Source organism: Camellia sinensis, chromosome 4 (assembly GCF_055761805.1).
Source record: "Camellia sinensis isolate YWXY chromosome 4, ASM5576180v1, whole genome shotgun sequence".
Taxonomy (NCBI): Eukaryota; Viridiplantae; Streptophyta; class Magnoliopsida; order Ericales; family Theaceae; genus Camellia; species Camellia sinensis.
Genome location: NC_138964.1, coordinates 186993810 through 187005869, shown reverse-complemented (window position 1 = coordinate 187005869; position 12060 = coordinate 186993810). Strand labels below are relative to the sequence as shown.

Below are 12060 nucleotides of genomic sequence, written 5' to 3'. Positions count from 1 at the left end.
AAGACTTAACTCCATCATGGATAATCCGGAGTGTCGGCGACAGGGAATTGAGACACGTTCCGTCACTCGGAGTACGAAACGTACCTCGTTTCCCATGCTCGGGCTAACCCCTATCCCAAGCACGATGCAATATGCATGATATACATGAAATGCAACTAAGATACAACCTAACATACACAATGCTATGAAATGGCATATACGACGCACGAGGTAACATGGCATACACAATGAGCTAGCATACAACCTAGCATACGCAATGCTATGAAATGAAATGGCATACACAATGCTCAATGGACTTACACCAACACAAGTGGACCTCAGCCACACTCACATAGGAGGCCATGAGATAAAAATGAGACAACTCGAGATGCGCGCACGCATGCACCCAAACCGAGGACCGATCCTAAGGCACCGAATGCCACTCTAACAAGATATGGCAAGGCATGGAATATGGCATACATACATGCAAGTTTCAGCAGCAAAACATGACCCAAAATAGCCCCGAATCAAGACAATATAGCACCCGATGCATGAAATGGTCCCGAAATGCAAGATTTAAGCACATGAAATGACTTGTAGCTACATCAAGCATGCATTGTTTGATCATGACATGTGAAGACAGATTCAAGGAAGCCCCAAAAAAAGCATGTTTACAGTTTTAAGCAAGGCCAAATAGCAAACACAAATAGGGCAAAACTAGCATGCAAAAATGGCCCTAAATGTGAGATAAAGAAGCAAGCCACAGATGATGGCCCCAAACAGATGAGGACCCTTCAACAAAGTTGAATAGGGGCCCAAAATATGATATTTTACAGTTTACAACAAACCCCAAAAACCAACACAGGTATGGCTAACCTCTCATGCAAAAATGGAGCCAAAAAAGGGATATAAAGGCAAGTGGAAGATAGAAGCCTCAAACAGTGATGAGACCTTCAACAATGTTGAATAAAGGCTCAAAAAAATCATCTTTACAGTTTATGACATGCCTCAAAACAATTTATACATAGGCCAAAAATACTACACAAGAAGATGGCATACAAGGGAGATAATGAAGCAAGTGCAACAAGGAGACCTCAAACAGGTAAATACCCTTAAACAAACATGAAAAATAGCTCAAAAAAAGCCTAGTTTCAGTTAGGTTCGGAGCCCAAAATAGCAAGCAAGAATGACTTAGAAAGCATACAAAATAAGCTCAAAAAGAGGGAAAAAGTGGCTCACCCTTGAAGACCAAGTCCTTGACAACTCTTGGCTTGAGTTTGATGGCTCCTTAGCTCTGGAAATCAGCTTCAAGCTGCTGGAATGGAAGATGGGGATGTGGTGCTATGAGGTGTAGTGTAAAATGATGTAAGGTTTGAAGGATTTTGGTCTTGGAAGAGAGGGAGAGGAAGGTGTATGTATGCAAAGCTCTTAGGTAATTTTTCCAACCCCTAAACCAGAGCTGGGAGGCTGGTTATATAGGCAAGAAAAGGGGAAAAAATGGGGGAAAAAAATGAAGGGAAAACAATCAAGTTTCCCCCCAAAATGCACCCTCCTGGATACACAATCTGGGGGGAAAACAGATACACAGCTGTAAGGAACAGGGTGCCAGGAGCATGGCCGGCTAGCTATGTCAGTTGCAGGTGGCCGGCTGGCTACTTCCCATGGCCGGCCGACTAAGGGTCAAAAGGTTCAAGTATAATTAGTGGCCGACCACCACAAAAAGAGAGCATCTGGTGTGTGCACAACATAACCCTGTGGTTAAACACTGGAAAAAGTGAACCAGGAGAGAGAACAACCACTTTCAGGAAGGGTTCAAAAGGGTCAGAAAGGATTAATGGCTGGCCACCAAATATTGGTGGCCTCTCAGATGTGTACATCACAAATATGGGATTTAGGGTTCAAGAAAACGGCCCAAGGGTGTTCAACATTGGCTTTGAAGTGAAGAAAATCGGGCGACGGAGGGCGATGAAGGGATAAAGTTGGCTGACAGAACAATTACTGGCCTCCCACCCTTCTACGGCCTTCTTACCAATGAAACAGAGGTCCCTGCCAAAAATGAACAAAAATCGATGCAGAATGAAGGTTCGGGGGCCGAAACGCGCAGCCCGAGGCCCCGAAAACTGACTGTTAGGCACCGGGAGTGGTGTTCGACCACGAAGTCGGTCTCTCGGACCACAGTGTCCCTCAAAAGGGAGCAAATGAGACGTATGCCAAAAACCGGAGCAAACGGAGATGGTTAAGCGGTCCCGAACCGAGGCACACGGCCAACGATTCCGAAAAACGGGAAACCGGACTCCAAACGGGAAAAAATGGCCTACGACCGCGAAACGTAGCCTACGGCCATTGAGAGATGGTCTACGAGACCTCTCTCTCCCTTCGGGAAGAGAGACAGAGAAAACCAAGCCTGGTTCGCAAACCGAGGCAAAGCGTGAAAGAGTCCGGAAGTCCGAAGGCAAGGCTCGCAGCCGAGACTCTGAAACCTCTGGACGAGCACGATATGCAATCATCACCAAGCGCTCAATCGGTGACGTCTGACTCTTAAGGTCGGTCAAGAATGAGGTGTCTACACATACAACCCCTTGAAAGTTTCAACAAGAGCACCAGCTTCTCCGGAGGCAAAGTTTACCCCATTAGTAAATTGATGATTATTGCTAAGTTGCATGTATGGTGGAATCAATGGTAGCTTTGCATATTCAGCTACAAAAATAAATAAATAAAATTAAAAATTTTTAAAAAAATACATGGCGAGGGTGAGTTTGGTTGGTACGTAAAAGTTAGTTTGTTTTGTAAAAAATATTTTAAAAAAATAAAAAAAATAAATTGATCTGAAATAAAAATATTTTCTACTTTAAAAGTTGAAATTTATACTAAAGTTTTACCAATACGTTTACACTATCATCGCTCCTCCCACCATCAAAACCACCACCACCACTAACAACATAAAAATATATATATATATACATATATATTTTTGCTGAAACAAACAAGCATCTTACCAATAAAATCAGGGATTAGACGACCATCGCAGCATCTGCCAGTGGGGTAGTTGAAGGTGGTTTCTCCATATGGCCAAAAATTAGCTTGAAAAAAGGTGGTGGTGGTGGTGTTGATGTTGTTATTGTTTCCAACATCAAAAATTGAATCACCAAAGATGAAGAGGGCCACATGATTATCATCGGACGGCCTACGGTGAGCGTGGCAACTGTGCTTTGGGATGAGAATTAAGAGTGCCAAGACAACCAAAGCACTGATATTCTTCATTAAATTTAAATTTTCCATTTGATCAGTAAAAAAGCAATTCGGTTTTGTAGTTTGGTTCTCTATGGTTTCGAATGTTATTTATAGTACAAAATTTCATAATATTCATAGATATATATGGGTTGACTTTGGGACTATTTAGCACCGTTTATGAAGCTATTTATTTATTTATTATTAGTAGGAGAGATAATAATTCAGTGGTGTGTTAAGAAAAATATTTACAGATACATAAAAAAATTTAGAATTTTAATTATCAATATTCATAAAATTCTCTATTGATATGTAATTTTTTTCTGCATTTACATTGACTGATAATTCCTCCTTAAATTATTAGTTATTTTGAAAATTTATGTTAGGTAATGTAGTTTCGGCTTTCAATTTATGAGATAAAAATAACTTAGATAAATTGAATTAAAATTGATTATTTAAAAGTAGTGGAGAAGTGTTTTTAATTTTTAATTTTTGATTATGAGTTTATGAGTTTTTAACTTGCTGAAAGGTGCATAAAAAAGAAATTGATTAATCATATTGTGTGACTTATTCAAGAAAAGTTTGCTGGAAGAGTATTTGTTATTGTTTGATTTTGGTTTTCTGGAGGGAAAGAAAAGAAGAAATGAAAAGAATAAATAAATAAAATGAAATGAAATCAGAGATGTTTAATTATGTCTATCTGAATGAACTAGGAAAATAAGAGGTGTTTAATTATGTCTGTTTAGGTCAAAAAAGTCATTCTCTTTTGTTTGGTTATCAGAAAATATAAATAAGTATCTTTATTTTTCTTAATTCTCTTTAGAAATCCAAGATTTGAACCTTCCATTAGTGTCTAATAGAATGGTCAAGAATTTGGGCCACAAAATAAGTTTACAAGTACTAAATTTTTACACATGTTGGCAATTTTTATTTATTTTTTAATTTCCAAATGAACAATATAGTTGGAAGATGATTTCAAACATAATAGTAATATTTTGACATTTCTTTCTCTACAGATATCAATGTAAAAAAGTCTTACGTAATGCATTGAAGAAATGGAATGACATTTGCAATTGAATTTTGCAGCTTGACCTGCAGTTATCATTGTAACAGTTCAAAATATATTTACACAAGTTTTAGGAAACAAATGTAAAATTATTTAGCCTAAATAATTATTCATGTGAATATTATAACGTTGTACTCTCAGTATAATATTTCTCACTCTGTCATGTGTTTATAGTTGTTAACTACTTTCTTTTTTTGATCTGCAAAAAAGAGAGACTTTATTGATGACAATGGAAGGTACAAGTTGTACACACAAAACATCAATAAAGCAAAGAGGGAGCAAAGAGTATCACAATGGGTTAAATCATCCCAACAAGGTTGGTATCAAAAAATCCATCCCATCATTTGCTAGTACCCTCAAAAGGAACAAAAAAACAGCAAGAACACCCCTAGATAGCTACACACAAGATCAACCACCATATCTAATGCAAAACAGAACTTGATACAGGTTTGACACAATGTCATTAATAGAAAACACCAGAGTAGGGGATGTAGCCTTAACCCACAATGCTACTCTCACCTTGACAAGATCACAGAGCACTTCTAGATTTGGTTGAGCACCATTAAACACACATTTGTTTTTGTGCTTCCAGGTAGACCAGAGGACAACAAAAGGAATAGCCAACCAGATTATCTTCTCCAACTTTTTCATTCTGCAACTAGACCACCAATGAAGTAACCCCTTCACAGAACCTGGAATGACCCACTGAACACCCTACCATCTTACAAGGTTAGACCAAATCTGCCAAACAAATGGGCAAAACAATAGAATATGCTCCACAAATTCAATCTCACTTCGACAAAAAACACAGGCCTGATCGGTATTATCCCCCAAGATCCCAATTCTACAGAGGAAGTTAGCAATCTTGACTTTACTATGCCAATCTAACCATCCAAAAAATTGGGCTTTGGGAGAGGCGCAGTTCTTCCATAAGATATTGGTTGAGCTCTGAGCATGCCGAAGAGAAGATTCCCACCAATGATATGCTGAGGACACACTAAATAATCTTGAAGAATCAGTCGTCCAAAGAAAGCTATCTGTTTTGGTTCTGCATAAGGCATGAGCATTTCTAACGGAAGCATAAAGCCTATTCACCTCTTCCTCCTTCCAAGCCATTAAAGCTCTTCTAAAACCAAGATTCCAGTCATCAGCTGCTTTTCTTTTCTAATAATAATCATAGACCGCACCCATCTTATCATTTGATAATGAGAAGAGCCTAGGAAATTCCTCTTTTAAACATACATTGCCTGCCTACTTCTCCCACCAGAGTAGAGACCTTCTTCCATCACCCCACACAATCAAGGAATTATTGAGATAAAAGTTAAGGATCTCTGGTTTTGATAGTACGGTGTTGATTATATCAGACCAAGTTTTGGAACCACTACCATCCAAACTTGGAAACCAACTGCCACCCCTTAAATTATATTTGTTACAAATTACTTCCTTCCATAAAGAGTGATTTTCAGCCCCAAACCTCCACCACCATTTTAGGAGAAGGCAAACATTCATAATACTAATCCTTCTCACACCCAAGCCACCAAATCTTTTGTTTAATGCGGCCATATCCCACTTGACCAAGTGCACTTTTCTACTTAAATCAGATCCACCCCAGAGGAAAGATGTTTGCCACTTCTTAATCTCCTTAGCCACTCCAACATGTATTCTAAACAGAGAAAGGTAGTAAGTAGGGAAATTGGACAAAACAGATTTAATTAAGGTCAGCTTACCAGCAAAAGAGAGCAATCTCTTCTTCCATGAGGCCAGCTTCAACTTGATTTTCTCAAGAACAGGTTTCCAAATGTTTTTTCTACTTGGATTTGCTTCCAGAGGTAGCCCTAAGCATTTAAGAGGTAGCTTATGAAGAAGACAATTAAGTCTGGAAGCAAAATTACTCAACAATCCCTCATCCACCCCAATACCACTGATTATACTCTTATGATAATTAATTTTAAGTCCCGAGAGAATCTCAAAGCATCTTAGAATTCTTTTGATGTTCACCACTTCCTCCTTATTAGCTTCACAAAACAAGATGGTGTCATCTGCAAATTGTAAATGAGAAGTAGAAAAACCATTTGATCCCACCTGTGCTCCCTTTAAAAAACCCAACTCTTTTGCTCTAGTCAAAAGGATGTTAAGGGCCTCAGAAACTATATTGAATAGAAAAGGTGACAAGGGATCACCTTGTCTTAATTCACTTTGCTACAAATGAAGACACTTTGCTACAAAATCAATAATTTCTTTCTTCATTCTCGGCCACTAGAAATTCACTTTCAAGTCTTGGTACATTTTCGTATATCCTACATGGATAGACAATTTTGAATTGTGGCCTTCTTGCAGAATTCTTCTTTTCAGTTCAGAATCACTCGGTACACATAACCTTCCCTGAAATTTCAGTACATTATTTTCAAATTTGAAACCCGGCCTCGGTCTAGATTCCCGTTCCTCGATGACCTTTTTCAAAAAGTCATCATGTTGCTGTTTCTCTTTAATCTCTTCGATAAGTGCCGGTTGAGTAGAAATAGCAGCTAAGGTTCCACCTTGTTCACGCAAAACGATCTCAACTTCTAGTCTTTCAAGGTCACATAGCAACTTTTTCTGTCCGGTGAGTAAACAGGCTAAATTTTTGATCGATTTCCAACTCAATGCATCGGCAACGGTGTTAGCTTTCCCTGGATGGTACAAATTTGCAAATCATAATCCTTTATCAGTTCTAACCATCTCCGCTTCCTTATGTTCAGTTTTTTGTGTGTGAAGAAGTACTTCAAACTCTTGTGGCTTGTATACACCTCACATGTTGCCCTATAAAGGTAGTGACGTCAGATTTTCAATGCAAACACTACTGCAGCAAGTTCCAAATCATGGGTCGGGTAGTTCTTTTTATGCGGTTTCAATTGTTGGGAAGCATACGCAATAACTTTACCATTCTGCATTAAAACACATCCCAAACCCTTATAAGAAGCATCACTAAATATAGTATAACCATTCGTACCTGAGGGTAAGGTAAGAATCGGTGTAGTCACAAGTCGAGTCTTTAACTCTTGAAAGGCTGATTCTCTCTGATCGGTCCAGTCAAATGATATCCCCTTTTGAGCCAATTGAGTTAGTGGTAGGGCAATTTTAGAGAAGTCTTTGACAAACCTTCTATAATACCCGGCTAAGCCTAGAAAACTTCGGACTTCGGTAACATTTGTCCGTCTAGGCCAATTCACTACTGCTTCAATTTTCTGCGGATCAACTGAAATTCCATCCTTACTGATTACATGTCCCAAAAACATAACATTGTCAAGCCAAAATTCACATTTTGTCAGTTTAGCATACAGTTTCTGTTCTTTTAGGGTCTGTAGGGCAGTTCTCAAATGATGTTCATGTTCTTTCGTGCTTTTGGAATAAATTAAAATGTTATCTATGAAAACAAATACAAATTCATCAAGGTATGGTTTGAAAATTCTGTTCATAAGGTCCATAAATGCAGCAGGTGCGTTGGTAACTCCGAAAGGCATAACAAGAAATTCGTAATGTCCATACCTCATTCGAAAAACAGTCTTTTCAGTGTCCCATGTCTTGACTTTCAATTGGTGGTAGCCGAATCTCAGGTCAATTTTAGAAAACACTTGAGCACCCTGTAACTGGTCAAATAAATCATCAATACGAGGCAGTGGGTATTTATTTTTCCCTGTTACCTTGTTCAATTCACGGTAGTCAATGCAAAGTCTCAGTGTGCCGTCTTTCTTCTTTACAAATAGGACTAGAGCGCCCCATGGTGAAGTACTGGGCCTGATGAACTTCTTATCTAACAGTTCTTGTAGTTGAACTTTCAGTTCTTTCAATTCAGTTGGTGCCATTTTGTAAGGAGCTTTGGAAGCTGGCTGTGTACCCAGAATCACATCAATGGTGAACTCTATCTCCCTGTCAATCAAATCCCCTAGCAAATCATCTGGAAAAACATCTAGGAATTCTTTGACTATAGGAATATTGTTCACATCAGTTTTAGCATCAGTAGGTACAGTCAATATACAATATAGATACCCTTTACATCCCTTCTTAATCAGTTTAAATGCTTTCATGGATGAAATCAGGTATGGGGGAGGTACTACTCCAACCCCATTGAACACAAATTCAGGCAGTCCAGGTGGACGAAAAACAACTTGTTTCGTTACACAGTCTATGGTAGCATGATATTTTGTTAACCAATCCATTCCCAATATCACATCAAAGTGATCAATATTCAAAGGCAGTAAATCAATATACAAATGAACATCCCCAACAATAATTTCACATGCATGGTACATATAAGCACAAGTCATAGATCCTCCAACAGGTGAAGATATAGCTAACAGATAGTTCATAGGTTCCAGTGGTCTATTTAATTTTTGCGAAAAAGCATGCAATACTTATGAATGTGTAGACCCCAAATCAATCAGAACATAAGCATTTTGAGCACAAATTGAAAGTATACCTGACACAACGGTCTTAGTATTCTGTACATCTCCCGGTACGAGTGCAAACACTTGGCCTTGCCTCATAGGCTCTTTTCCGGTAGCTTTCGAATTTGGTTTCGATGCAACAGTTGATGCTGCGGCGCTGGCTGCAGCTTTACTATTGCCTTGAGGAGCAGAAGGGCAATCTTTGACTATGTGGCCCACCTTGCCACACCTGTAACAAGCACCTGGAATTTTATAACAAATCCCTTTATGTCTCTTACCACATTCTGAACAGGGCGGTAAGGAATTGTTCCCCTGACTGGAACTGGTTGTTGATCCTGTATTTTGCTTTTCATTCAATGAACTGTTCCGGCCTTTCTTAAACTTGAAGCCTCGTCTCTTACTACGCCACTCGGTTGCTGGTGTTTCAGTTTGTTTCAGTGCCTTGATGTTCGACTCAGCCATTACTGCTCGGTCAAGAACATCTACGTATTTCAGTAGTTTCAGAACATTGATTCTGTCAACGATTTCAACATTAAGGCCGCCTTCAAACTTCCTGGCCTTTTTGTAATTGGTATCCACCATGTGTAGTACATATCTGGTGAGTTCAATGAATTTCGATTCGTACTCAGCTACGGACATAGTGCCTTGTTTCAGTTGTTCAAATTTAGTCACTTTTCGGTCCCTGACACACTATGGAAAGTATTTCTCAAAGAAGGCTCCCTTAAACTGAGCCCAAGTCATAACAGTATTGGTGTCACGGACAAGCATCCACCACCTTCTGGCCTCTTCTTGTAAGGTGAAGGTAGCCAGTAGCACTTTGTGTGCTTCAGAACACGGAAAGACTTCAAACAATTTCTCGGTCTGTAAGACCCATGCTTCGGCCTTTAGCGGCTCAAGGCCTCCTTGGAATGACGGTGGTTTCATTTTACTGAACTTCTGCGTTAGAGCAATTATATCATCATTCATATTCGGTTCCGACTGTACCGGAGGAGGTGAGGGCTGTTGGTTCTGTTATTACCTTAAGGCCTCAGTTAGTAGTTCAACTGTTCTTTCTAGCCTCGCCATTCTGGCCTCAGATGATTCAGATTCATCAGCATTCCTTGCATTATCCATTTCACTATAGACAATTATGGCAATTATAAACATAGACAGCTGCATACTTAACATATTGACACATTAGCACATATATTCATGTCATGGCCGCACACACTTTCTTATGCTCATGTAATGCCCTATTCACTTTTTTAGGACATCGTATAGCTCATTTGGACACGTGTGTGTGGTATAACTCGTGGTTTGATATCGCTCTGGTACCACTCTGTCACGACCCAAACCCGCCCCTATGGGTTCAGCACCGTAACCGGCCAGTAATTCGTGATTACCGAAGGCCTGCTTAACAGTAATAACAGTAATAAAGAGTACAGGGGCTGGAGGAAGCCAAAACAGTAATAAAAGATGTCCAATGAGCTGTGACAGTCTGTATGCAAAAAAAAGACTTTTCATACATATTCACATTCAGAACCAAAACAGTATATACATACATATACAATCACCCAGGACAGGGACCTAATCCCTATTAGAATAGTACAGTACAGGTGCAGTCAGTCTATACAAAAAACAGAGACAGAAAGGATAAATCTAAAACACCCCAAAAAGCCTTAGCTTGAAGGACTTGGAACCTCTCAGTGAGGCACAGTGGTTGGCTTGACAAAAAGGGAGTTAAACCCAACGCTACTAGCTCCGATCTGGTGCCTGGACACCTACATATATATATAAACAGTGAGCTAAAACCCAGTGAATAACATATGCGTAAAGAGGTTAAGAATGAATGTCCTTTCAGTATTTAAAACAGTCAGTTATAACAGTATATCAGTCATTCAATCATAGCAATCATATGTGGTGCATCCCATAGCAAAACAGTACAGTAGGTCTTAACAGACCGAACAGTCAGTTGATGGCCATCATATCAGTAAACAGTAGTGGTTCCAACATGGGAACCGACAGAGATCTCTGTAACAGTAGCAGTAACAGTACAATAACAGTAAATTGCTATGGATGCCACGAATACAGTTCGCAAATAGGACAAACATTCATTCAATAAGAAATATCATTTCAGAAAGTAGTACAGTTGGTCACTCAGAAAATATTCATGATTGAATATATCTTTACAGCATTGTTACTCACAGAGTTCTGGGCTACAGATAAGCTAATGAGCTTCCTCGGATGCCAACCCTACACAGTTACAGGATAAACACACACTAAGTTGCACGTTTGGGAAACGATAACATAGTCCTTATCTTGACTCGGTGTGGTTCTATAGCATTATCCTCATTAAGATGCCTTAAACTAGGCCTAGGAATGCCTAGGATGGAATGAGGATGCAAATATGCACTTTAAAACACTTTTCAAATTTTTGCTGAAACAGGAGTCCCGCTCGAGCGTGGATTTCTCCGCTTGAGCGGACATGCAGACAAAAGAGCTACGCTCGAGCGTGACTTTCCTTGCTCGAGCGGACTGCAAAAGTACTGGATGCATGAAATTCACGCTCGACGGGCGCTCGACCCCCGTTCGAGCGTGAGACACAAGTCCTCGCTCGAGCGTACATTCCCTCGCTCGAGAGGACTGTAAATACATACAAAGTACTGGATACACGCATTTCACGCTCGAGCGTTACTTTTTCCGCTCGAGCGGACTGCATGAACTCAGAGTGTACGCTCGAGCTTGGAGTTCCCCGCTCGAGCGTGGATCCAAAATCTGGAATTTCCAGATTTGTCTCCAAGTATGAAACTCAACATTTAAAGCATCAAATTCGATCTTTTTGGGCTAATTTTCTGGAAAACACTTTAAAACTCATAATATGACATGTTTCAAAGATCAATTTGCAAAATCAAAGCCCAAAGGTAGTTCAATTGAACCCTTTTCCAAACAAAACTTCAAGAACATGATATACATGCAACATGCATGAATTTAATCAACTTCAAAGCTTCTAATACAAAAACAAATGAGTCAATCCTTCCAAAAACATGCTGAATTCATGGACCAAAGCTAGAATATGGACATGCATGTGAGGATTTCCATGAAATCAACCTCAAAACTCAACAATGTATACATGAATGCATGAATTCCTACTCAATTCAACATATTAAGCTAATTTATGCCTTAAATCACTAACCTTACCATGAATCATGCAAGAACAACTCAAACTCACAATTAAAAGGGTGAGTCTCCTACCTCAAGTCTCCAATTCAAGGTATAGAAGCTCAACTTTTGCAAGTTCCTTCAAATCTTCCAATTCTCCAAGTAATCTCCTAGATAAAACCAATTCTCCCTATTCTCACTCTCTCTCTTGAAATTGCCTCAATA

At 39.4% G+C, this 12060-nt stretch overlaps 1 pseudogene; it reads right to left on the bottom strand.

Annotated features, from left to right (window-relative positions):
• Positions 1-9279, bottom strand: part of LOC114315300 (GDSL esterase/lipase 2-like) — a 142760-nt pseudogene extending 133481 nt beyond the window's left edge.
• Between the last annotated feature and the right edge of the window lie 2781 nt (positions 9280-12060).